At 42.7% G+C, this 24663-nt stretch overlaps 1 protein-coding gene across 3 annotated transcripts in view; it reads right to left on the bottom strand.

Annotated features, from left to right (window-relative positions):
* Positions 1 to 24663, bottom strand: part of HIVEP3 (HIVEP zinc finger 3) — a 482443-nt gene that overhangs the window by 376823 nt on the left and 80957 nt on the right. For 2 of the 3 annotated variants that reach the window (XM_070610044.1, XM_070610048.1), the window contains exon 2: positions 13220 to 13330. The gene's annotated coding sequence lies outside the window, so the exon portion shown is untranslated. Of the gene's footprint in view, positions 1 to 13219; positions 13331 to 13460; positions 13584 to 24663 lie in introns of those variants that run through there. The other variant, XM_070610046.1, reaches the window with a different exon arrangement.

Here is a 24663-nt window from a genome sequence, read left to right as displayed (position 1 = left end):
CCCTTCTCGTCAAGTCATTCAGCAACGCAGTATTTACTATGGGTCCAGCACATCTACATATCTATCTATTCATATTTCACAACCCCGTTCAGAAGGCACTCTTATTATTCTCATTTTGCAGATGAGGAAACTGAGGCAAGCAGAGGTTAAGTAACTCATCTGAGGTCACACAGTTAGCATGTGGCGGAGTTGGAATATGAACCCGGTGCTCTCAATTCCTATGTCATGTTGTTTCTAGTCTAGCAAGGGTGTCAAATAGATCCACAGACAATTAGAACACAGTGTCTAAGGGATATACTAGGGGCTAGTCCAGGGGATGGCATCCAAAATCCCTTAATTATTTGATGCTCACTCATAAGAAGGGAAATAGAAGGGGGCACCTGGGAAAGGCGGATAGGCACAGGGACAGATAAAATGGACATTTCAATTAAGGGACTTGACTAGTTACTTACCCAAAAGAAATGAAAAGATGTGTACACACAACGACCTATATGTGAATGTGCATGGCCGCTTTATTCATAATAGCCAAAACTGGGAACAACCCCAATTTCTATCAACAGGTAAGTGGACAGACAAGTTGCGGTACATCTACACAGTGGAATACTCCTCAGCAATACGAAGATTGAACTGCTGATGCACATGACGTGAATGAATCTCAAAAGCATTGTGCCCAGTGAAAGAAGTCAGGGGCAAAAAAAAAAGTACTTATTTTAGGATTCCATCTATATGGAGTTCTAGAAAAGGTAAAACTCTAGTTTCAGAAAACAGATCAGTGGCTGCCAGGGGAACGAAGTGGGAGGGGAGAAGTGAGTGCAAAGGGGCACAAGAGAACTTTTAGGGGATAAAGTAAATGTTCTACATCGTGATTGTGGTCTGGCTACATGGGTGTAGGCACTTATTAAAACTCTGAATTGTACAGTTAAAAAAGTAAATTTTATTATATGTATAATATGCCTTTTTTTTTTTTTTTTTTTGGCGAGGAAGATTGACCCTGAGCTAACATCTGTGCTAATCTTCCTCTATCTTAGGTGGGATGCCACCAGAGTGTGGTTTGACGAGATTTTCTAGGTCTGTGCCAGCAATCTGAACCTGTGAACCCCAGGCCGCCAAAGCGGAGTGCACAAACTTAACCCGCCACCAGGTCAGTCCCCGTATGTTATACTCTTGATATCATGTGGTGGCACCTGAGATGTGCTGGGTTCTGAAGCTAGGAGTGAGAGTTGGATATACTCTGCTTCCTTTTGCTTCTTTCTTTTCTTTTCTTTTTTTCTTTCTTTCCCTCTTTTCTTCCTCCCGTCCCTCCTTCCTCTCTTCCATCCTTCCTCCCTCTCTCCCTTCCCGCTTCCCTCCTTCTTCCTTCCTCCTTCTTCCCTCCCCTCCTTCTCTTCCTTCCTTCCTTTTCTCCCTCTCCCCACCCTCCCTTCTTTCTCCCTCCTTCCTTCCTCTCTCTCCCTTTCCAAGCCAAGCCCAGTGGCAGGCCCCTGAGCTCCCAGCACTTCCAGTGCTGCCATTACAAATTAGTGGAAATGATCAGACACCCAGGCAGACTGATTCTCAGCTTACTTCAGAGGGGCAGATGTTCTGCAAAACCGGCCAGTGACCCACAGAGAAGGCTGGCAAGCCCACACGGCTCTCATTGGGCCCCTCTGTGGCTTTTGCTTCCCAGGTAGAAAGTATGCATATATTAGAAGAAGAGGAAGCACCTTTCCAAGAATTACTTGGCCTTGGGAGTCATCTGCCTCTGTCCAAGAAAAACATTCATTCACCCTTGAATTGTTCTTTCCAAAATATTTGGGAGGGTAGGGGTGAGAGGCTATAGCAGGGGAGAAAGGGAGATGGAAAGAAGAGGGGAAGCAAATGCCACCCTGCTCTGAGATGGCAGCAACATGAGCTCTTACCATCTTCAACCCTGGAAAGGACAGAGGGAGGGAGGGAACCCTTCACTCAACCAGTTCTCGCCTGGCTGCCTAAGTAAGACAGCACCCCATCAGGGGTGCCCCTGAGACGTGAATAGAGAAGTTAACAGGGCAGGGAGGCAGGAGGGTAGGGGACAGAACGTGAGACTGGCACAGTTCCTCCCCTGAGCCTGCAGGAGGCCCGTGACAGCCGGAACGTCCATCTGCTATGCCCCACCACTAGTAGGCTCACAGGAAGGGAAGAGGACAATGACAGCCCAATGGCCCCTTGCTCAGAAGTTACACCAGGAGGTGAGCCGCAGGATCTGCCTGCCTAGGAGTAAACCACACCAGAGGCATCAGGCAGGGCTCTCCTGGACAAACCCCTTCCAGCCACAGAGTTGCCAAAAGGCAGGGAAGTTGAGTTCAGCCAAGTGCAATCCAGCCACAAGGGCCGTGGGAGGGGGCTGGGGATGCCAGCTGCCATCCAAGTCCTGTTTGCTGGCAGCTGAGAGAGTCACTAGGCTTGGCTTGGACAAGGAGAGAGCAGGCTTTCGGGGAAGAGAGAGGAAGGAAGGATCTTAGAGAACTGCATGCTTGCACTTCTTTTTCCAAAAAGAGTTGCTCCTCAGCTGGTAAGGCCTATCGTTCAATAACAAACTAAGAATGAAGAGATAAGGGGAGCATAAAGGTAGAACTCTGCCGCAAGACAGGAGAAAACAGGCATCCATAAGAGAAAAGATGAGTAACTCTGGGCATCTGGCTCTTAGAAAGTGCAAGAGGAAAGAGACAGTCTCTAATCCTAATTCACTCTGTTCCAGGTTTCGAAAAATGCTGCATCTAAGAGAAATGCTCTGTCAAAGCAGGACAGTCAATGTGTGGAAGGGAAAATCAGCCAAAAGTCCATCAGCTCTCCCAAATTACCAAGAAAGAATTAATTGCCATGTAGCTGATGTACTTGTACATTTAAAGGCTAAACTATCCATAATCTACTCAGTATCACTCATTTCTATTCTGGCATGACTCTTATTGGTGGGTTTAAAATGCTGATTCCCCCATCCACTAGCACCAATCAGTCTTCCATCTTAGCCTGGAAGGAACCTGGATGAGCAATATTACTAGGAACATATCATCATTCTATTGAATGAATCATGGAATAGAGTGACCATTATAATAAATGCGTGTGAATACATACATCCTCTCAATAGACTCAGCATAGTCTTTCACAGTTAACAAGTGTTGAGGCTAATTGTGGCATTAAAGAAACATAGACTTTTATTTCCAGTGCTATGGTGGACTGGGTATGCAGGCAACTCTACTGAAAACAACTAAGAAAACCGGATGTTTTAGAAAACCACATTTTGTTTAATGACTAATGAGCTGAGAAGTTGGTAAGACATATTCAGCGGGCAAAAACTAAGTCAAAGCTGGAGCCCAGAATGGAAACCAAGTCCTGAAGCCAGTTTGAGGACATCTGCCAAACAAAGTGACCTTGAGGTTCACCTTTTGTGGCCTCATGGGATGAAAGGACAAGATAAGAATTTCCCAGAATGGATAAAAGATAGTATCACATGGATCCAGGAAGTCCAGTGAATACCAAATATGAGAAATAAAAAGAAATATACATTTATACACATCTTTGTGAACCTGTAGAACACCAAAAACAACTACCAAACATTGAAAAGCAGAGAAAAAAAAGATTACTCTCAAAGGAAAGACAAGACGGACAGTAGATTGCAGAGACAATAATGGAAAAAATAAGATAGTCAAATAATTATCTTTATTGTATTGGAGAGAAAGTAACTGTCAACCTAGAATTCTACCCAGAAAAAAATCTCTCTCAAAAACAAGGGAAAAATTAGTGCATTTTCAAGCAAACGGAAACAGAGAGTTTGTCACCAGCAGACCCTCACTAAAGAAAACTCTAAAAATCATACTTCAGGCTTTCTCAGAAAATACTAAACCAAACAAGTTGGTGGAACTACATTAACATTAGTCAGAATAGACTTTAAAACTAAAATCTTTACTATAGAAACAAGCGCCACTTCATCATAAAAGATTCTATTCACTAGAAAGATAAAACAATTCTAAACCTGTAGGTATATATTAACAAAGCCTCAAAATACATAAAACAAAAAACTGACAGAACCATAAGAAGAAATAGAAAAATCACAGTAGGAGATTTTAATGTACTTCTTTCAGTAACTGACTGATCAAGCAGACAAAAAATCAGTAAAGATATAAAGGATTGAACAACACAGTTAAGAAGCTCAATCTAGTGGAGTTACACAGAACACTGCATCTAACAACGACAGATCCACAGAACTTTGTGAAAATTGACCACATACTAAGCCTACAATGAGCCTTAACAAATTTAATAGGCTGGGTGACAGGCAAACATTTGCCAACCATGATGCAATTAAGTTAGAACCCAATAACAAAAAGGTAACAACAAGAAAAACAAACAAATTCCCAGAGGTTTGGAAATTAAGAAACACAGCTACATTTATAAGTCAAAGAACAAATCACAGTGGAAATTAGAAAATACTTAGAACCAAATGATATAAAAATATTATGTATCAAAAATGTGTGATGGAGTTAGAGTGGAAATATATAACACATAACACTCATAATAGGAAAACAAAAAGCCAAACATTCAACTTAAGAAGTTAAGAAAGAACAATAGATCAAATCTAAGTAAGTTAGAAGGAAAAAATGATAAAAAAATAGTATAGAAATTAGTGAACTAGAAGAAAAAATAAACGATAGGATCACAAAGTCAACAACTGATTCTTTAAAGGATTAGCAACATGGACAAAATTCTGAAAATACTATTCAACAAAAGACTATAGAAGACACAACAGTATTAAAAGTAGAAAGGGGACATAACCACAGATGCTACAGAGCTTAAAAAGATAAAAGCATATTACAAATAACTTCATGGTAAAATTTTGAAAACTCAGATAAAATGGACAAATTTCTAGAAAACTCTAACTTACCAAAATTAATTCTGGAAAAAAAAGGAAAACTTGAATAGTCCAATAACTATTGAAGAAACTGAATCAGAGGTTAAAAATCTCCAGGGAAGAAAGAACGCCAACCTTACATAAGGTTGGCATTCAACCTTTTGAACATATATAAAGAGGAAACATTCTACAACTCACTGTACAAGTCTAGCATAACCTGGATACAAAAGCCTGATAAGGATAATATGATAAATGAAAATTACAGCCCAATACATTCACGAGTGAACACAGATGCAAAACTTCCAAGCAAAATATTAGCAAAACAAATCCAGCAGTGTATAAACAAATGAATCCATCATGACGAAGTCAGGTTTATTCCAAGAAAACAAGATTAATTTAACATCGGAAAATAGTTCACCAGACATTAACAAATTAAAGGAAGAAAAAATTACATAAATCCTTCCAAGAAATGCAGAAAAGGGATTTTATAAAGTTCCATTTATTATTTTTTTTAAAAACTCTTTGCAAACCACAAAAGAAGGATGGTTTCTTACCCTGATAAAGAATCTCAAATCTACAAGGAAATCATTCTCAAGAGAAAATGTTGAACATGAAAGGCAGAACTCTAAAACTTTTGAAAGGTAACACAATCGACTATTTTACAATCTTGCCATAGGGAAGGATGCCCTTAAAAAGACACAAAAATTCAGTGATAAAGGAAAGATAGATAAATTTCTTTACACTAAAACCCAGAATTTCTGCCACTCTAAAAAATACCAAAAAAGATCAAGAAAAATCTCACAAATTAGGAGCAGTTATTTTCAACACTAAGAAATAGTCTCCAGCATACATAAATAACTTCTACAAATAAATGAGAAAAATACAAACTACCCAGTTTTTAAATAAATGAGCAAAAGACTTGAAAAGGCCCTTCACACACACAAAAATAAAATTGAAAAGACCAAGAAGCAAATGACAAGATGCTGAACCTCTTTAGTAATAAAATCTATCCAAAGTGAAACCAGATAAGATATTACACACCCAGAAGATTGGCAAAAATTTCTGACAATATCCAACAAAATATAATGTATTAGCAAGGATGTGGAGCAATGGGAACAATTATACACTGCAGCTGGGTATACAAATTGGTTAAACACAATGGAAATTAATTTTTTATTGAGGTGAACTTCACATAACATAATTCTGAACTATTCCCATAGCATTGAAGATGCCTGTAGTCTGTGACCAGTAATTCCACTCCTGCATATATTCCCTAAGCAAACTTATATACATGCTCTTCAGGGGACTTGAACAAGAATGTTCACAGCAGGACTCTCTACAATAGGAAAAAAATGGAAATAACTTTTGTTGTCGTTGCTAGTGCCATGGAGTCGATTCTGACTCCTAGTGACCCCGCGTACAGCCGAGCAGAACCCTGACTGGTCATTTTGTGCCATCCTCTCATCTTCCAGTGCTATATCAGACAATGCTCTGCTGCTATTCACAATGTTTTCACAGCCTATTTTTTTTGGAAGTGGATGGCCAGGTCCTTCTTCCTAGTCTGCCTTAGTCTGGAAGCTCCCCTGAAACCTGTCCACCACAGGTGACTCTGGTGGTTTTTGAAATATTGGTGGCGTAGCTTTCAGCATCACAGCAACACGCAGCCGCCACAGTGTGACAAGCAACAGATAGGTGGTGTGGTTCCCTGACTGGGAAATGAACCCAGCCCGTGGTGAGAAGAGGGCCAAATCTTAACCACTAGACCACCAGGGCTGGTGGAAATAACTTAAGTGTTTGCTAATAATAGAATAGATATATAAACCACAATATAGTCATTCAATGGAATTACAGTTCAGCAAAATAAAAAAATTTCAGCTACATTCAACAACATGAACAAATCCAGGAGTGAAACATTTAACAGTGAGTTGGCATAGGGACTGTACAGTCAGAAGAGATCCCAGCCATAATGCTGGAGCTGGGTCCCAAGACCCCCTGCTGTGCTAGATGTAATCCCTTCAGGAAGGTGAAGGCACTTGAGGAGGTCTTGTGGGAGCACTGGAGGGAGTCAGGTAGGCAGCAATTTACCACCAACTGACATGGAAACATTTCAGTTGTTTGTCAACCAGGGCAGCCTTACTGGTACGTATGGGCTAACTCTGAGCACGAGAGCACAAGAATACAAACAGTATATTCCATTTATATGAAGTTCACACACACGCACAACTAAACAAGATATTGTTTAGGAGAGCAAACAGAAGACGGTAAGACAATCAAGAAAAGTATGGAGAAAAGAGACAGAAATGTCCTGGAAACGGTTAGCCCTGAAAAGGGAGGGGAGGGGATGGGATGGGACGGGGTGGAGAGGGGTACCATTCTTCAAAGGTAGGTAACACTCTTTTTCTTAAATTGACAGGCGAGTACATGAGTGTTGATCATATTATTATTCTTTATACCTTAATATATAGTATCTAAGTGTTCTTTTGTAGATATAAAAGTGGCTATTTCATTCAAATTACTTTAAAAGAATATTTTAAAAGAAAAATTTAATTAAAAACTCTCATACCAAATTGCTGTGATTCCTGCCATATCTCATCCAGTTGCTTGGCAAAGATTATCTCCTCAAGTGTAATTGGTGGAGATCATCTTTGATGACTTAAACCCACTTAAAATTCTAAGAGCTTCTACCCAAATCACTCTAGGATGTTCTTGCAAGATTCTCACCAGTGAGGAGCAGCAAGACCCAATCTCCAGAGTATATTCTGCTCTTGCTCTTTTATTTACTATAATCATAAGCACTGTGGTTTTATTTTATTATTTTTTTTAATTTCTTGGAATCTTCTCAAATTTTGAAATCTTTAAAATGAGGGCATGGAGTAAATGACTACATTCTGTTTCTCTTGCCTAGATTTCAATGGCGATAGTCTCATTTTAAATCCTTCTCCATACGCTTCAGCTGTGTGATGCTCCAATTCTCTTCATGGAGACTTGCTGACAGTTGGGGGAAGTTTCTAAATGTATTAAGTGTAGATCGAGGGCCAGGGATTGGGGGGAATTTGAGAGGTGGCACATGTGCCATTTTTTAGCAACTCCAGCAGATGGTCAGCATTTGTAGATATAACATTCACTTCTCAGTTATTGGTGAACAACCCTAACAGCGACGCTAGATTGCAATTGTCCTTTTCCTAAAGCACAAGTGTGACCTGTGTGTTGCAAAGCTGCAGCACAAGAGCAAGTCACTAAGCTAGAGAGGGAGCCTTGTCAAAGCTCCCCATCCCAAGACACTACCAGGGAGACAGAAACTCTCTGGAATTAAGAGAAACTTTATTTTCTTGAGTGCAAGTTGAAAAGGCAAGTAATTGATGGCCTGTGAATAATCATGGGAACCTCTCCTCTCTGGACAGAACCTGACGCAGAAGGAAGTCAAAAGCCTATGCAAATACTTCTGTATTTGCAAGTTTGGGGATTTGCCAAGGGTTTGAGATGCATCCATACAGAATGTCAAGGGTCTACTGCATTGAATATTGATTGAAGAGGTTTTCAGAATTCTACTTCTATTAAGATTAAATCAGTTCATTTTTATCAGGGCTCCTGTGATCTTAAGATAGCTCCAGCATCCAACGGGAGCCTGGAAGTCCAATGAATGACTGAATAGACTAACTTTGGTGACAGAGGCTCAACAGAACATGTCATGTATTTATAACATTGCTTTTATTTTTTTCATCTCTTTCTTTTATTGGTTTATTGGCTTTTCTTTGGATCCCAGTCATGTATACATTACTCATTTTTTTGATAAGTTGGCCCTGAACCCCAATTCAAGGACATTCAGAGAGTTCCCAAGATTCCCAAGACTAACATCCCTATGCTTCTCCCCGGCTTCACTCTTCAAATCGGAGGGGCATTCTCAGTTTGGCATTCTCAGTTTCCCTCTCCTGCACATCTAGATGGAAAGCTCCACCCTTCTCCTTTTATCACAAGCATCCAGCCACACCTGGTATTTTGTAACACTCAGTAATGAGGAGAGGAACCACATCATTCATGCACGCTTGGCTTTCATCAATGGGCCAAATCTACAAACCAAGCACATTTTCCCAGATGTGACCCTCCCAAAAGGGCAGCCCTCTGGAGAGTGTGGTTCAGCCACCAACCCCTACCTCCACCGCCTTCCAAGCCCCCTGGGATTCCAGAGAAAACTTTTCTCTCCATCTTATTACATCAGTATCCTTCTGCTATAGACATAGAACCTTTGGACAGTTTTGACCATTTCTGATCATATTCAATTACCTGTTATTGACAGTTTCTTTTAGCAAGTTAAAAAATTTCTTCAAATAATTTGCCAAAACAATGAATTTACGTGCATCTTGAAACCAAGCAATACCCTTCTGCTACTTTTAATTAGGGTCTTCACATCTTCCGCATACGCACTGAATTTAGAAATACTCTTTAGAAAGTGTCAGCATTCTTTTTCCTCTACTTTTGTTTTTCCTTGTGTCTTTGTTTTGGACTAAACTGTAACTAAGCGAATCAGCAGCGGGTCAGGTAAAGCTCAGCGCTGCTCGCGGAACTCAGACATCCTTCCAATTGTGAGCACAATGTCTGAATTGAGTAAACACCACAGCTTAGCATGAGGGTGTTGCCATGACATCCTGAACTCGTTTTTCTGACAAGAGTTTTAACAGCACTGTGGTGGTGGGGAGTCCACATTCCCTATGCTGACGTAAGAAACACATGCCACTAGGGTTGACCTCTGCGGCTTCATCTTTTCTATAATCGGATCTCTTCCAACTGCAGCCAGGCTGGCGTCGCCAAGTTGGAAAGCTTGAAGTTTGTCTGCGGCTCACAACAAGACAGGTTGAGATTTGCATGTTTCCTTCTCAGAAGAGTCTGGAGCATCCAATGTTAGCACACAAGCGCTACGAATACCAGCATAACAGTTCCCTGCCGTTTCAGCAGATCGTAAAGTTCTCAATTAATTCAACAGGAGGGCTTTTTAGTTAATATAATTTTTATCAGTAAGCTCTTGGCTGTCCAGAAACCTCAGAGGTTCTGTTATCCTGCACAAATGCAGTTTTTCCTTTAAGTATCAGGCTAGAAAAAAAAAATTGGGGGGTATACTTCAAATTCTCGTGCCTTTTTAAATTGGACACACAAAATGTCATTTAAACTGCTCTTGAGGCATCTGGGTCATTGTGAGCATCAGTTATTTTGCTACAAAATAGAGTCCTGAAGATCCATCAAAATATATAAAATTTCATTGACTCGTTTACATTAAATATTTACATTGAATAGTCTTAAAATTCTATGCTTTGAATTCTTTTGCCTTTTAAATTTAAATTTAATTTTTTTTTAGTTATTCTGTTTCTTAAATTAGTACTTCTCACTGATATTTGACAAGAGAACTTTAACAATCCCTGTGCAGTACTATATCAATCTCTTCCAATTTGCTAGTGTATTTGGCAAACTAATAGCCAAGCCCCTTAGAACTTTACGCAAATGAAGAGTCTGGAAAATGGTATGAAGTTTTCTGCAATGATCAAAATACCAGAACTGTAGCTCATGATTTGAGTTGCCACTCAGGGCCCCACAGGAGAAGTGAAATTGTGTAAATGTGAGTTCCAGATTGCTGTGGCATTATGCTAATACCCAACAGCTACAGAGCACATGCCACTTCTTAGCCCAGTTCATTTCTTCTCAAGATACTTACTTGGGGGGCTTGGTAAGGCTATGAGGATTATACCCACTTTACAGATGAAGAAGAACATCGGTCAAGGGCTTTGGCCAAGTCTGGCCCGAAACACCAGGGCTGCCTGTTCACATAGCCAGTGTTTCCCACCCTGGCTGCCCAGGGCTTCTGTAGATTTGTAAACATGCCTTGATTCCAACAGAATCGAATGGGGAACAGCACGCCAGGGCCTCCTTGATGGGCAGCACGGAGAGCAGAAAAGAACCTGAGAGACCTCAAGGAACTCACAGAGCAGGAAATGAGAGACAGGTGAAAAGCTATCCAGTTGTCACACAGCTTTCTTAACGTTATCTTCCATCAAGTCGGGGCCTGGAATTTGCCAGGACTTCAGACTAAATGCATCTTCCTCTTGCTTGTACCTTTCACACGCTAAATGCCTCAATGGCTCACTTGGCAAGAACCCAAAGGCAGCACACACTTCTCCACTCCAAGGAGGGTGGCTGCCACTGAAACACAATGACTGGAGACAAGACAACCACAGTGCCTGTGAGTGCATCTTGATTCACTGCCACGCGTACACCTTAGTAGTGGGCCCTTAAAATAGACCCACCGGGGTGCTGACTGCAAGAAAACAATCTTAGCCTGGAGGGGCCAGATTTCCCCACCAAATTAACAAGTCCACCCAGACGCCCCAGGCTGAGGCACTGAGGGGTGTGATAAAGAGGCCTCAGGTGACAATTCTGTGTCCTGTGGGTGCCTTAGCTAAAGACAGAATTGGGAGGAAAGAGAGAGAGCTAAGCGTCACACACACCCTCCCCTCCTGCCTGCAGATATCTTGGTGGGACAGCCGTTCCTCTACCTTGCAAAAAAATCCCACAGTATTTTAAGGCAAGAATGTACAGGGCCTCCAGCCTCTGCAAGTCATCACAGCTTTAAACAGCATATGACAAGCAACTCAGGCAGCATCTGAGGTCCACTCTTCAGCCCCACAGCAAAGTCCAACCCCACAACAAAACTGAAATCCTAGCTGGGCAGAAACTCTTCGCCTCAGTGGGAAGCATGAAGAATAGCTGGGACCTAAAACCAGTGAGCCTGGGCGGCCACCCTGGGGCTCAGCAGGGGTGCCTCCAACCTTCTCCAGTGTTCATGAGGGGTGAAATGACCAAATGTAAGTTCAGACAAGCAATCACTGGCTGAAATGGATGTAGGAGAGTCTTCCGATCAATACCAACCCAAAGCCACCACGCTGTCCCCAATGGATGCATGATCTTTGCCCCGGTGTTCTTCACATGAGTTGCTCAGATTATTCCTCCTCTTCCCCACACCCTCCCTGCCCCCAGCATACACATAGTTACATAAAAACATCTTAAACGTGGGACCCAACTTCTTCAGTCCGGGGGAGGACCGGGAGATGGTGGGAGCTGCTCGGGCGCACGGTCTGATCATCAGCTGAGGTTACATAATGACACAAACAAGGACAGGAGAACGTTCGGTGATCAGTCCCGCGCACACTTCATCCCCGCCCCGCCCCTCCCACCCCCTATCACCCAGAAAGCAAGCCAGTTTTAAAATAACCAAAGCACACGATGTGGCTGGAGGCGGGGCAGACCTGGCTGCTGCGGTTACAGTGCCAAAGGCTACAAGAAACTTGAGGGTGCGCCGCAGAAAGAGGGCCAAGGTGCTGCTCACCAGGCCATCAGACTCCGCAGACCCTACTGCCTGCAACCACTGCCCCCAAAGCTCAAGGGAGGGCTGAGCCACAGAAGTGGTCCCGACCTGCAAGCCGCAGCGTAAACCAAAGCAGCAGCGATCAGCGAAACCAACGCCTGGCCTCCCAGTCCCTCTAGACCGCGTCTCCTGTCCAAGTCTACGCGGGTCAGCTTGTCCTCCCGGCTCAGGAGTCCTCAGACAGCCCACACAGTCTCAGCAGGGGCCACTCAACACCATCAGTGTTTCCAATTTTAAAAGATGGCAAAATGTGGGGCATAACTTGGACAAGGGGCAACGGCTTTGCTAGCGGAAAGGCAAGAAGCCCCAACGGAGTAGGAGTTTGGTTTTTGTTTTGTTTCGTGTTGTTTGGAGGAGAGGGAGGTTGTGATTTTGCTTCAGATACATTTTTAGGGGACTAGGAATAAGGGGCGAAGGGAAACAGCTGCCTTCTGCCTTGCACCCAGCATCCTCCCAATCTCACTCTCAGCCAGCCGGCAACGAACGGCCTCAACAATCCCGGAGCATCAGCCAGGGCAGCGGAAGAAAATGCAGGTGCTGCAGGAGGCGAGGCGTTTGCCCGACAGCTGGGGCTCATTAGAGAGCCCGGTCGCCAGTGCGCCGGTGCCGACCGGCTGCCAGCTAGAGAGCAGGAGCGCGCGGCGCGCACAGGGTTACAGCCGCTGCCGCGGTGATTGACACGCGGGGGTCACTTGAGGCTCGCGCCGCTCCCCCAGCACCAGGCCGGGCAGCCAGCTCAGCCCACCGAGGGCACCGCACGCCGCGCGGCCGCCCACCCTGCAGGCCGGCCCCTGCGCCTCTGCAACCGGACACCTTGCCCAAGAAAGGCAACGACAAAATGGAATCGCAGCTCGCCATCCCACTTCCCCGGGGCGGCCGCAGGCAAAAACACAATAAATAAAATAAAGCACAAGGAATCCATCGCCGAATAAAAATCCAGAGTCCCCTACCTTCGGCCTTGGGATGGCAAACTGGTCCTGTGTTCTCTGACCCACGGATCCAGCCCCTTCTTCATGAATTATTCCGGCCAGTCAGGATTTTGTGCATTTTTTCATGAACACCTGTTTCAAGTAAGGGGTAAAGACCTTATTGAAAGAATTGTCCTTAAAAAATAACCTGTGCACACATATGTCCATCCAGGCATGCATGCGTGTTTGTATACACACATAGGCACACGGAATATACATGTACATTGAGGCACCAAACTAGGCAGTTGGATAATGGGAGAGTCGGCTGGTTGTGAGCATGCTCGCGCCAGGAACAGATCCACCCTCTGTTATTCCTCTGAATAAATATAAATCACGATCAGAAACCCAAACAGTAGCATCCCTCTTGAATTCCTGCTGCTGAAAAACACGGAATAAATTCAGCCCGCAGACACAGAATCTAATCAGCAGCTGTTTTCCGAACCCAGAGCCAACCCATGCCTTGCTTCTCTTTTCCACTATGAGTCCAGACCTTTTTTGAAAGGGGTTTTAACCTTTTAAAGATACAGTACACCAATTATCACTTCTGAATCGCTATCATTCCCAGCGCAGGAAGCCAGTCGCCTGCCTAAAGCCAGGGCAGGCTTGCAGGCAATGATAATGATTTCATTTATCGGTGCCTTTAAAAAATTGCATGGAGAGAGAGAGAAAGAGAATGTAAATGCAAGGCGTAAAACTAGGCACACATTTATTGCACCAATGTGTTCCTCAGTGACTAATCAGCATATTATGTAAACACTATGACCCTTCACTTCTCAACACACTTGTTCACCGGGTCAGACAACACAGAAGAGGCTTGTCAGCACCAGTGTCACCCCTAACTGCTGATAAAGGACCAGGAAGCCTGCCAAGGCGGCTGAAGGAAGCGGGGACCTCTGCCACCTCAGAGTTAACCACAAGGCACTCCTCACCCCAGCCTCCGGTGCCATGTCCTCAAACTAAAGAATCCTTCGGGCCTTACTACTCAATTATAATGCAATCTAGGACCACATCTTTTTCCAAGACACTTTTTTTTTTTCCAACCAGAATCTAGAACCAAAACTCTCTCCTGAAGCCTTTGAGACTCTAAGATTCAGACGGAGGCCCTTCTTCAAGATTTTGTTAACAGGACGGTTTTGTTTCCTTTTTTTTCCCACGGCTAGGTTGAGCATGAAGGTAGAAAAATGCAGTGGGGAGGGGATAAACTTCCCCCCAGCCCAAATGTTTTTAAAAAAATTATTCGTTAAGTACTTCAGCCACCCAGCGGGTGTTTATTCCAGTTTTCTTTTTGCTTTTAAAGAGGTAGCACTGAGAAGAAAGCAAAACTCCTAACCTCACTGATGTTTGGAAGGAAGGAAAAGGCCTTTTACAGCCTCTTTCCCACCCCAGGAGCCCCAGAGCTTCAGAATGGCGCTGGCTGCTTCCCCCCCCACCCCCAGGTCCCACCCGGCAACAGCTGCAGAGCTTGCCTGGGGAGCACCCCTGAGACTCCCCACTCCCTGGGGCATTTTTCCCTCCAGCCCTAGCCTCAGAGCCCATTCCTTCTCTTGGCATACCACTGAAACCAATGCACTGCCGCCCTCCCACCTTGTCGCAGGTGCTGCCTGCCCTACCCTCTCCCTGCCACATGCACACACACACAACTCCCTCTCTCTCTTCTCTCCCTCCTTCCAGGGCTCTTTAGCAGAAAATTATCATATTTCATGTGTCATCGTCCCAGCTAGCTGGGCCTGTCACTGATTGGCTGGGCACTGGCAGCCGGAAATGTCACCAGCCACACAGCTTGGAACTGGCTCTCCGGCGGCCACCACAGACCTGAGCCCAGGAGGTTCTGTGACAAGGTGCAGACCTTCCACACGCAGCCTGTCACTCCTCTCCCTGGTCCAGCCCCACGCCCTCTTGCTGCTTCTCTCTCTGTCCCCAGCTGGGGGAAGGGACCGCCAGGGGACGTGGAGGGAGTCTCCAGCCATGCTGGAGCTGGAGCTAGCTCCAACTGCAGGGAGAGAGGGAGCCGCTGAAATTCCTGTTCTTCCCAGCATGTTGGGGAAGAAACTAAAGATGTCTCCATTCGGTTTTAAAGATTGGGAGAAAGTGCTCCTGACAAAAACAGTCTCTCCTCACATTAAAAAAATAATAATCAGTAAGGCTGGGTGAAACCAGATTTTTTACCCTTAGGAGTTTATCTACTGCTGCTCTTTATTCCCCATCTAAGATCACATGCATGCACCGAGGTATCATAATCCTAATATCCCAGGGCTGTCAGGGAATCTTGAAGGTGATTCAGTCCATCCTCTTCCCTTAAACAGAACAGCTCTTAAACCTCCAGAAAACTCACCAGCGAAGGAGGCTTCTTCACTTGGCTTTGCAAAGCCTTGGGATGCCACGCAAGTTGTGAAGAGTTAAATGGTCTTTGTAGTGACCAACGTGAATCACTTTGGCTGTAATTTAAGCTGAGTCCCTCCTGCTGTATCTTCAGCAGGTTTCATGTGACTCACCATTTAAGTCTCACCTCATTCTGTCCTCCTAACTAAATTAAACCCTATCTCTGGACCTTTTTGTGAAAGTTGTTTCTCAAACCTTTAATTATGCTGCTTTATTCTTTAGACTTTAGAGAAAAGCCTCCCAGAGGGAGATGAGGCTGAAAGGTCACTTGGTCCCGCCATCCATATGATGCTCCATTTCCCCCTCCTATCTCCACTCTGGGGCTTTTGGTTTCAGGGACGGTAAACTGGGCTCATACATCTACTCCCCACTACTCCTCCAAAACAACACCACAACAACATTTATATGACCAAAGCATCAGTGGCAGTGCCGGGAACCAGAGAAAAATGCCACCAATGAGGCTGACATTTTGAAGAACACAGGGAAGATATAAAGCAGATGAGATGTGGGTGAGGAAAAGCTGACTTGTGATGATAAGCTCCTGACTCTGCACCGACCACCTAAGAAGAAAGTGCACCGTTTTCCAGAAAATGGTCCTGGAAAATCCCAAGCCCAGAAGATCAGAGATTTGATAAGGGTCATGGGCATCAGTTCAGAAGCAAATTAAAGGACGTCAGGAACTAGACTGGCTCTCTCCACAGAGGATGGCAGGTATTCCACAGAATCTCTGGAAAGTGGCAGGTGTGTCCCTAATATGAGTAGAAGTGGAAGGATGAATAGGGGCAGGACTTCAGATCATTGGGGGACGCCACAAAAAACAAGCAAACAAACCAAAGCAGAAGAAGAAAAAGAGATTTAAATAATCAAATAAGACACAAGATATACAAAGAGATCCAGAGATCCACTATTAGTCTAACAGGAGTTCCAGAAGCAGATAACATCGTTAATGAAGAGGAAATGCAATAATCAAGGAAGAAATAGAAAAGCATTTCCTTAAACTGTAGGAAGACTTTAGGCCTTAGGTCACATGGGTCTACTGAGTGCTGGGCAGCAGGATCACTGAAAGAATACACAATTCTAGATGTAGTCTGATGCTCCAAGAACAGAGAAACAACCACAAGCTTCATAATAGGGAAGAAAAATCAGGCTGCTTAAAAGGAAAGAAAATCAGACTGACGTCATACTTCTCATCTGCAACACAACACTAAAAGACAGTGGCACAATTTTTATAGAATCCTAAGGGAATATTAATGTAACTCAAGAATTTTACCAGCTGCCAAACTATAATTTCTCTCCTGTGTGACGACAAAAGAAAGGCATGTTCAAAGATACAGAAATTACCTCACCCGAATACCCTTTATTAAATAATAATAAAAGAAAAGAACATTTGAAGATTGGTTCCAGCCAAGGGAAAAAATAAGCCAAAATAACGAACTCAAGAAAGGAGAGGATATGTTATATAAGAAAATGTAATGCAAAAGAAAGCCAATAATATTAATATATGGTTACGTATAAAAATAAAAATGAGGTTGTAAAGTTTAGTTGTTAGCAAGAAGTTTTGAAATGTAAGATACATATCTGGAATTGAACTTCCATATGATTTCAACAAAAAATTTCGAAAATCTCAGTGGAGATGGGTAAGTAAAATCACTAGAATAAAAAGTAGGGAGGAAGACCATTATGGAAGGCAAATAATTACAATTTCATCTATCTCCTCTCTTCTCAAGACCATATTAAAAGGATAATAAGAAATTTTTTTAAGTTGAGATATACAATGACAAAGAAAACAGTAGAAGAGCCATTAGCCAAGAAAATTGGAGAATAATAGAGGGGGCTCAATTTATCTATTTATCAATAAATATGTACTTCAATGCTACAGTAAATAAAACAGTATAGCACAATTGCAGAAACTTACAAAATGGACTGATGGAACTGAACAAAGTCAAGAAACCGGTTCAAGTATAGTGTTTGCTATGTGAAAGGTAAGTGATAAAAACTGAATTTTACATCAGTGGGGGAAAGAATGTATCCTTCAATAAATAGTGTCAAACTGTGGCTATTTGAAAAAAATTAAGCATTACTTCTAACTCATACCTTACACCAAATATATTCTATTTCCACATACCAAAAAAAATACCTCAAGGAAAAACAGATGTTGTGATTGACCAATAAATGACAGAATTTATAAAGTTTTTTTCTAATTGTGGAAAGAAAAAAATGTCATTATCCAGCCTATGCTTAAATACCATTACGATAGGCTAAATAACGGCCCCCAAAGACATCTACTTCCTAATGTCTGGAAACTGTGAATATTACCTTATATGGCAAAAGGCGTGATTAATTTAAGGCTCTTGAGATGGGGAGATTATCCTGAATTATCTGGGAGGGCCCTAAATGTAATCACAAGTATCCTATAACAGAGAGGCAAAGAGCGGAACAGGAGAAGGCAGTGTGACCACAGAGGCTGAGATTGGCATGATGTGGCCACAAGCCAAGGAAACTCGGAAGCCACCAGAAGCTGGAAGAGGCAAGCAACAGATTGTCGCCTAGAGCCTCTGGAGGGAGCACAGCCCTGCTGACACCTTGATCTCAGCCCAGTGAAGCTGATTCCAGATTTCTGGCCTCCAGAACTCCAAGCAAAGAAATATGTTATTTTAAGCCACAAAGTTTGTGGTCATTTGTTACAGTACCCATAGGAAAGTAATACAACCACCATGATGAGACACATAGTACTTCCTAGGGATTATAATTATTATTACCAGAAACAATACTTACTATGTGCCTGGCACTAAGTTATTTAATTTGCATGCAAGTAATCAGTAGAGAATTGTAGTTATTATGGCTCCATCACTTTGGAGCATGTAACCCTGGGCAAATTATTTAACTTTCTAATGCTGCTTTGTCTCATCTTTAAAGTAGAGCTAAGAATGGTACTTACCTGATGGGGTTGTTGAGGATAAAGGGAGACCATCTATGTAAAGTGCTTAGCACAGTGGCTGGCAATAAGGGCTCCATAAGTGATAACTAATAATGAGAAAGTCATTCCTTATGCTGGGCTGCGGTCTGCCTCCCAGAGCATCCTCTCACTGATTGTAGTTCTTCCATTTGGATACATACAGAACAAGAGTCTCCTAACCACATGACTGTCCTTCAAATATGTGAAGACGATGATCATGTCACCAAGAGTCTTAGCTTCTCTACACTAAAAGTAACCAACGCCTTCAATTATTGCTCTTGTGAATTCATCCAGAGTCCCGTTGCCATCCTGATCACCTTCCCTGAACACATTCTTGTACACCAAAAGGTGTGATCCCAGACTCATCACCATCTTTGTTCTAGAATAGGAGTTGGCAAACTGTAGCCCTCAGTGAAGCCTATTTTTTTATAGTTGGGAACTAACAATGGTTTTGACATTTTTAAAAGACTGCAAAAAACAAAAACAGAAAAGAATTTTCAACAGAGACCATATATGACCTGCAAAGTTGAAAATACTTGGCCTTTTTTGGAAAAAGTTTACCAATTCCTTTTCTAGAAGATACGTATACTTCTATCAATGGACTATAATATTGCCCAAGACTTTTTTGCAAACAGATTGCACTGTTGTATCATAATGATTTAACTATATGGCTGCTAATTGTTCAATCAGTATCCATTCTCCCCTCTTCTTCTTACCCAGTAATAGAATTCTTAGCTAGGAATTTGGCTAACAGTTAAAGACTACATTTCCCAGCCTCCCTTGTAGGAAGGTGTGGCCAGGAGGCTAGCTTCTAGCCAATGGGATGTAAGCAGATATAAAATGTATAGTTTCCTAGCCCTGCTCTTAAAGGGAAGGATCATGCCCTCCTCTTCCCTTTTACTTTCCCATTGGCTGGAAGGTGGACCTGACAGCCATGTGGATGAAGAGTGGCAGAGCAACAAGATAGAAGGATCCTGAGTTTCTGGTGCTGCCGTTTCACCCTGTACTGCTTATTCTCAGTCTGTGAGAGGAAAAGAAACTTTCACTTTACTTAAGCCATTGTTATTTTAGGTCTTTGTGACAGCAACTGAATCTGTGCCCTAACCAATACAACTATCAATTTCAACTCTCAAGTATTTTTCATATTTATGGCTGCTAAGCCACATATCTCTCTCATTCTGTACTCCTACAGCTAATTTTCTGGACTCCATCACAAGACATTACATTTAGCCCCATTATATTTCATCTTGTAAGAATCAGTTCATCATTTTGACCTAACATCTGGGACCCAATTCTGTCACCCAAAGTAGCTTCTATCCTTTGTAATTTCATACCACCCTTCAAAAGGCACTTTAGTTGTAGCACTCAAACCAAACATAGTGCTCATCAAAACACCTGATCAATATTAAGTGTAATGTAATGGAGAGGATTGTGACCTCAGTTTGTGGGCAAAGAAAATAACAGACTAAACTAAAGTCAAATGAAGAAGGTGGAGAGGATGAAGATGAGCAGTTATAGAGAGATTCCTATGCTCCAAGCACTCTGCTGGGAACTTCCCCATTGTTGTGTCATCTATTAAAGATTTCATTCATTCATTAATTCATTTGTTTTTAAATTAGCAATTTTAATTTTTTTTGAAACAGTAATTACAAATACCTCCTGTTGGGGCAGAAAATCATTATCCTTAAACAAGGATGCAAACATAGCCCACGTAAATCTCTCTTTGCCCAAGTCCATGTGCATCTACCTGCTCGTTGGACACCTGAAGAGTGTGTTGCCAGCATTCCTAACAAGGCTTAGAGTCAAAGATAAAAACACTCCAAGTATGTAACTCAAGAATCGTCCAGTGTAGGACACTGGACAGTATTTTCAGAAACTTCTACCCTGGGCCCTCTTGAGACACAGGAAGTAAGTATGTGTTGGCCCTCTGCAGAGCTAAATGGCAGAAGAACTGAGTGGGCAGGCTCTGAGTAGTCAGACCATCTGGGTTCAAACCCCGTGGGACCTTGAGTCAACTACTTAATCCTTTCCTGCCTGAGTTTCCTTATCCATAAAACAGGGATATGTTATCCTTACCACAACCATCTAAGGCAGATTTTCCCCTCTACCTTGCAGATGATGAATATGAGGCTTATGTTTCTTGTCCGAGGGCAAACCATCCAGTAAACATTAGCATGAGGATTAAACCCTAGGTCCATCTGATTCCCACCTCATGCTCAGGAAGAGGTCATGATGAAGGTAGAAAAAATAAGTTACCAAATCATGCCAAAAAGGATGGCCTGCCCACCAGAGAGAAGGTCAGAGGACTCTTAAAGTGACACTCAAGATGAGAGCCAAATGAAGTTAATGGTGGTTTTCTTCTAACCTCCTAAGAGGAGCTTTCCTTTGTTACGGTAGAACAACACCCTAGGATGGTGTTTAAGAAAGAAAGGGCTGGCTCAAGTCCTCCTCCCTTTTTACAATCATTCAGCTTGTTTGAGGCCCTTGGTGGGGTGGTTTTTAATGAAGAAAAAATTGGCCAAGGCCAATGTGCATCCCTCTTTTTGGTTCTGGTTACCTAAAAGTAAATAATTTGGAATCTAAAGTCTCTCTCGCGCACACATACACACACACAAACACACACACATACACACAAAACCTTAGAGCACTGGTTCTTAACCTTTCTTCTACCTCCTTCTACCTAAGATATGAGGAGGCCCATTGGGGATCTCAGCAATCCATGGCAGATGGTGAATGTCACCAGGAGACACATAGACTCTGTAGCAGAAGTGTTTTAATGATTAGAAAAATCCCTGATCCTGTTTAAAATCAGTGCCCTAAGTGGAACAGTCATAACTTTATGAACAAAAGCAAAGGAACACTGGGGCCAACCCAGTGGTGTAGTGGTTAAGTTCGCACGTTCTGCTTCGGCAGCCCGGGGTTCACTAGTTCAGATCCTGGGCACAGACCTACACACCACTTACCAAGCCATGCTGTGGCAGGCGTCTCACATATAAAATAGAGGAAGATGAGCACAGATGTTAGCTCAGGGCCAGTCTTCCTCAAAAAATAAGTAAATAAATTTGTCTTAAAAAAAACAAGGAACAATAAGATAACTTAAGATAATATGCGAGTGAAAGTCCCTGGCAGCCGGAGGATTCTATCTGAGATTGTATATCAAATCCTTGTGGAACTTTGGAAAAGTACAGGTGCTCCCAAGTTTCTGCAGGAGGATCTTGGCACATGGACCCTTTAAAGCTCTGCAGGTAATTCTGACAATCCTAGTGAAGAGCCACTGCTGGTTTCAGCTGTAGAAAGCTAAGGTCCCACAGACCTTATAAGGACCTGGGATACCAACCAACCAAACGTTCTATAGAGATATTGCAACCAATGAAGGAGGCCAAAAGTCACATTGTAGATTCAGTCTATTAACTCAGAACAAGAAAAGGACTTGAACGGTTACAGGGAGAGGGGCATTCCAGTGTGTTAGAAAGTTGGAGGCAGAGATTCTGCTCAGCTACCGACTCCCAGAGCCTGACTCTGCTTTTTCTCTCAGATGAGGATGTGGCCCTGTCAGGCTGAGTTTGGCTTTAAGAACCAAGAGCGTCCGATGTTGGTAAGAATTCCCTTCTAAGGAAACGTTAAGCCAAGTGATTGGAGAAGTTCCTCCCATGTTGGAAGCTTCTAGTGCAAAAGGATTATGATGTAGCACAAAAATGAGCTCCTCAGATCTGATGAGACCCTACTTCGGGCAGCCAGTGACATGGCAGTCATGTGCCCCAAATAGGTACTCTGGGTGCCAACCAATCTTGGACTGAGACAGGCCACGTGGCTCCCATTGCATGTGACCACCTGGCTCCTGGGTGGTTTGCATATCCTGGCTAAATAAACTCGATGTGTGCGTATGGGGTGGAGGGACGGGGGAGGCACTCTTCTGGCAATCCACAGCTCCCTCGAAAATGCTGCAAGGACAAATAAGGGAAAGTCATAAAAAGCAAATGTGAGGCCACAGCTCCAAAGAGGAATCTAGGAACTGTAGGAGCAGGATTAGGAACCTCAGTCAGACTGGAAAGAGCTCTGATTAGCAAAGATCATGAACCAACACCACAAATTATATGTAATTTATTACATTCACCGGGGGTCAAAAACTCACATGACTTCAGGGGCCCAGCAAATATCATAATTGTGTGATACAGCCACTTACAAGTGTGTACTATAAGCCAAAGAGAACAACAGTCATCAGGCTTCCTTGCAAATCCAGTTTTAAAATAAATAAATAAAAGCTGTGTTGGCTAGAAACAGTTGGAATCAGAAGATGGATGGCCAGTTTGCACCGCCTCCCACCATGATCACAGTCAGTAAAAGAAGAGAGGAGAAAAATAAAATCCATCCTTCTCTTACAAGGATAAAGAAAATTAGCTTTTTTAAAAAAGCAGTCTTCTAAAGAGGATTTTAAAGTCATCATTGCCTCTAAGACCTAGTTGAGACAGAATAAAAAGCCAAAGTAAGATATAGAATGAGTTTAAAAGCGCCCCCTAAAAACAGGATGTCTTCTAACGAATTGGTCAGATGGCCCCATCAGTCATTCTCAGACTGGAGGACCAGGAAGTGAATGACAGGAGGCCCAGGCAGCATGCAAGATAGTTTTCTAGAAGTCTCTTCTACAGTCTCAAGGTGTCTGTACTATGTCCTTATAACACAAAGGAGCCTTTACTTCTTTCCTTCAGGCCTTCTTCATCAAAAGCGCTACTGACTTTTTTTCCTTTTTATTCTGAAATAATTTTAGACTTACAGAAGAGCTGTAAAGATTCTACAAAGAGCTCCCATATACCCTTCGCCCAACGTCCCCTTATGTTAACATCTTACATAACCGTAGCACATTATCAAAACCAGAAAATGGATATTGCTACAATCCTATTAACTAAACCACAGATTTTTCTCTCATTTTACCCAGTCCTTCCACTCATGCCCTTTTTCTCTTCCAGGATTCAATCCAAGATCTCACATTACATTTAACTGTCATTGCTCCTTTGTCCCCTCCAATCTGTGACTATTCCTCAGGCTTTTCATGTCTTTCACGGCCTTGACACTTTTGAAGAGCACTGATCAGGTATTTTGTAGACTGTCCCTCAGTTTGGGTGTGTCTGATGTTTCCTCATGATGAGACTGGGGCTATGGGGTTTCGGCAAGAATAGCACAGAAGCGATGTGCCTTCTCAGTACAGCAAATTGGGGCAAGGGGGCATGATGTCACTGTGTCTTATTACTGGTGATGTTAACCTTGACCTCTTGGGTAAGGTAGCGTCTGCCACGTTTCTTCCCTGTAAAGTTACTATTTTTCCCTTTGTAGTTGGTAAATATTGGGGGAGGCTCCTATGAGACTATGGAAATGTCTTGTTTCCCTTTAACTTTTCACCCACTAATTTTAGCATTCATCAGGTGATATGTCTGCAGCAATTAAGGCTGTGGTGGTCTAATGGTGATTTTCTATTTCCCTCATTCCTCTATATGTATTTGTTGGAATTCTTCTATAAGAAAGAGTTGTCCTTTCTCCCCATGAAATAACCAGCTTATTAAACTTTTATTTCTATCAATATGGACTCATGGATAGTTATTTTATTTTTTGAATGATAACCTAATATATCCTTATTTATTTATTTTTAGCTAAAACTGTTCCAGCTTTGTCCATTGGGAGCTCTTTCACATTGGCTCCTGTGTTTGACATAATCTCATTGTTGTTTTGTGGCTGTTGTTGATTAGCACTTCTTGACTTTGTGGAACCACAAGATGCTCCAGGGCATCTTGTATTTTCCCTGCCCAGTCTTGGAGTTTACTTTTCCAAGTAGTCCTGGTTCCTTTTAACTGGATAATGGCATTTAGAAACCAAGATCTGGGCACTGGGTATGCTCATTGCTACTGGGATGCCTTGTTTCTAGGCCATCTCAGTGGTTGGTCAGCCTGGCTAGAGGTTTATTAATTTCAATTATCTTTTCTAAGAACCAGCTTTTGGTTTGATTGCTATTTCTGAATTGCTTTTGTTTCCAATTCATTGAATCTTATCTTTACTATTTCGTTCCTTCTGTTTGCTTCTGTTTCCTTCTGTTAGTTTTAAT

This window comes from Equus przewalskii, chromosome 2 (genome assembly GCF_037783145.1).
Source record: "Equus przewalskii isolate Varuska chromosome 2, EquPr2, whole genome shotgun sequence".
NCBI lineage: Eukaryota > Metazoa > Chordata > Mammalia > Perissodactyla > Equidae > Equus > Equus przewalskii.
Note: the sequence above shows the minus strand (reverse complement) of the source record. Positions and strands in the feature narration are given on the sequence as shown.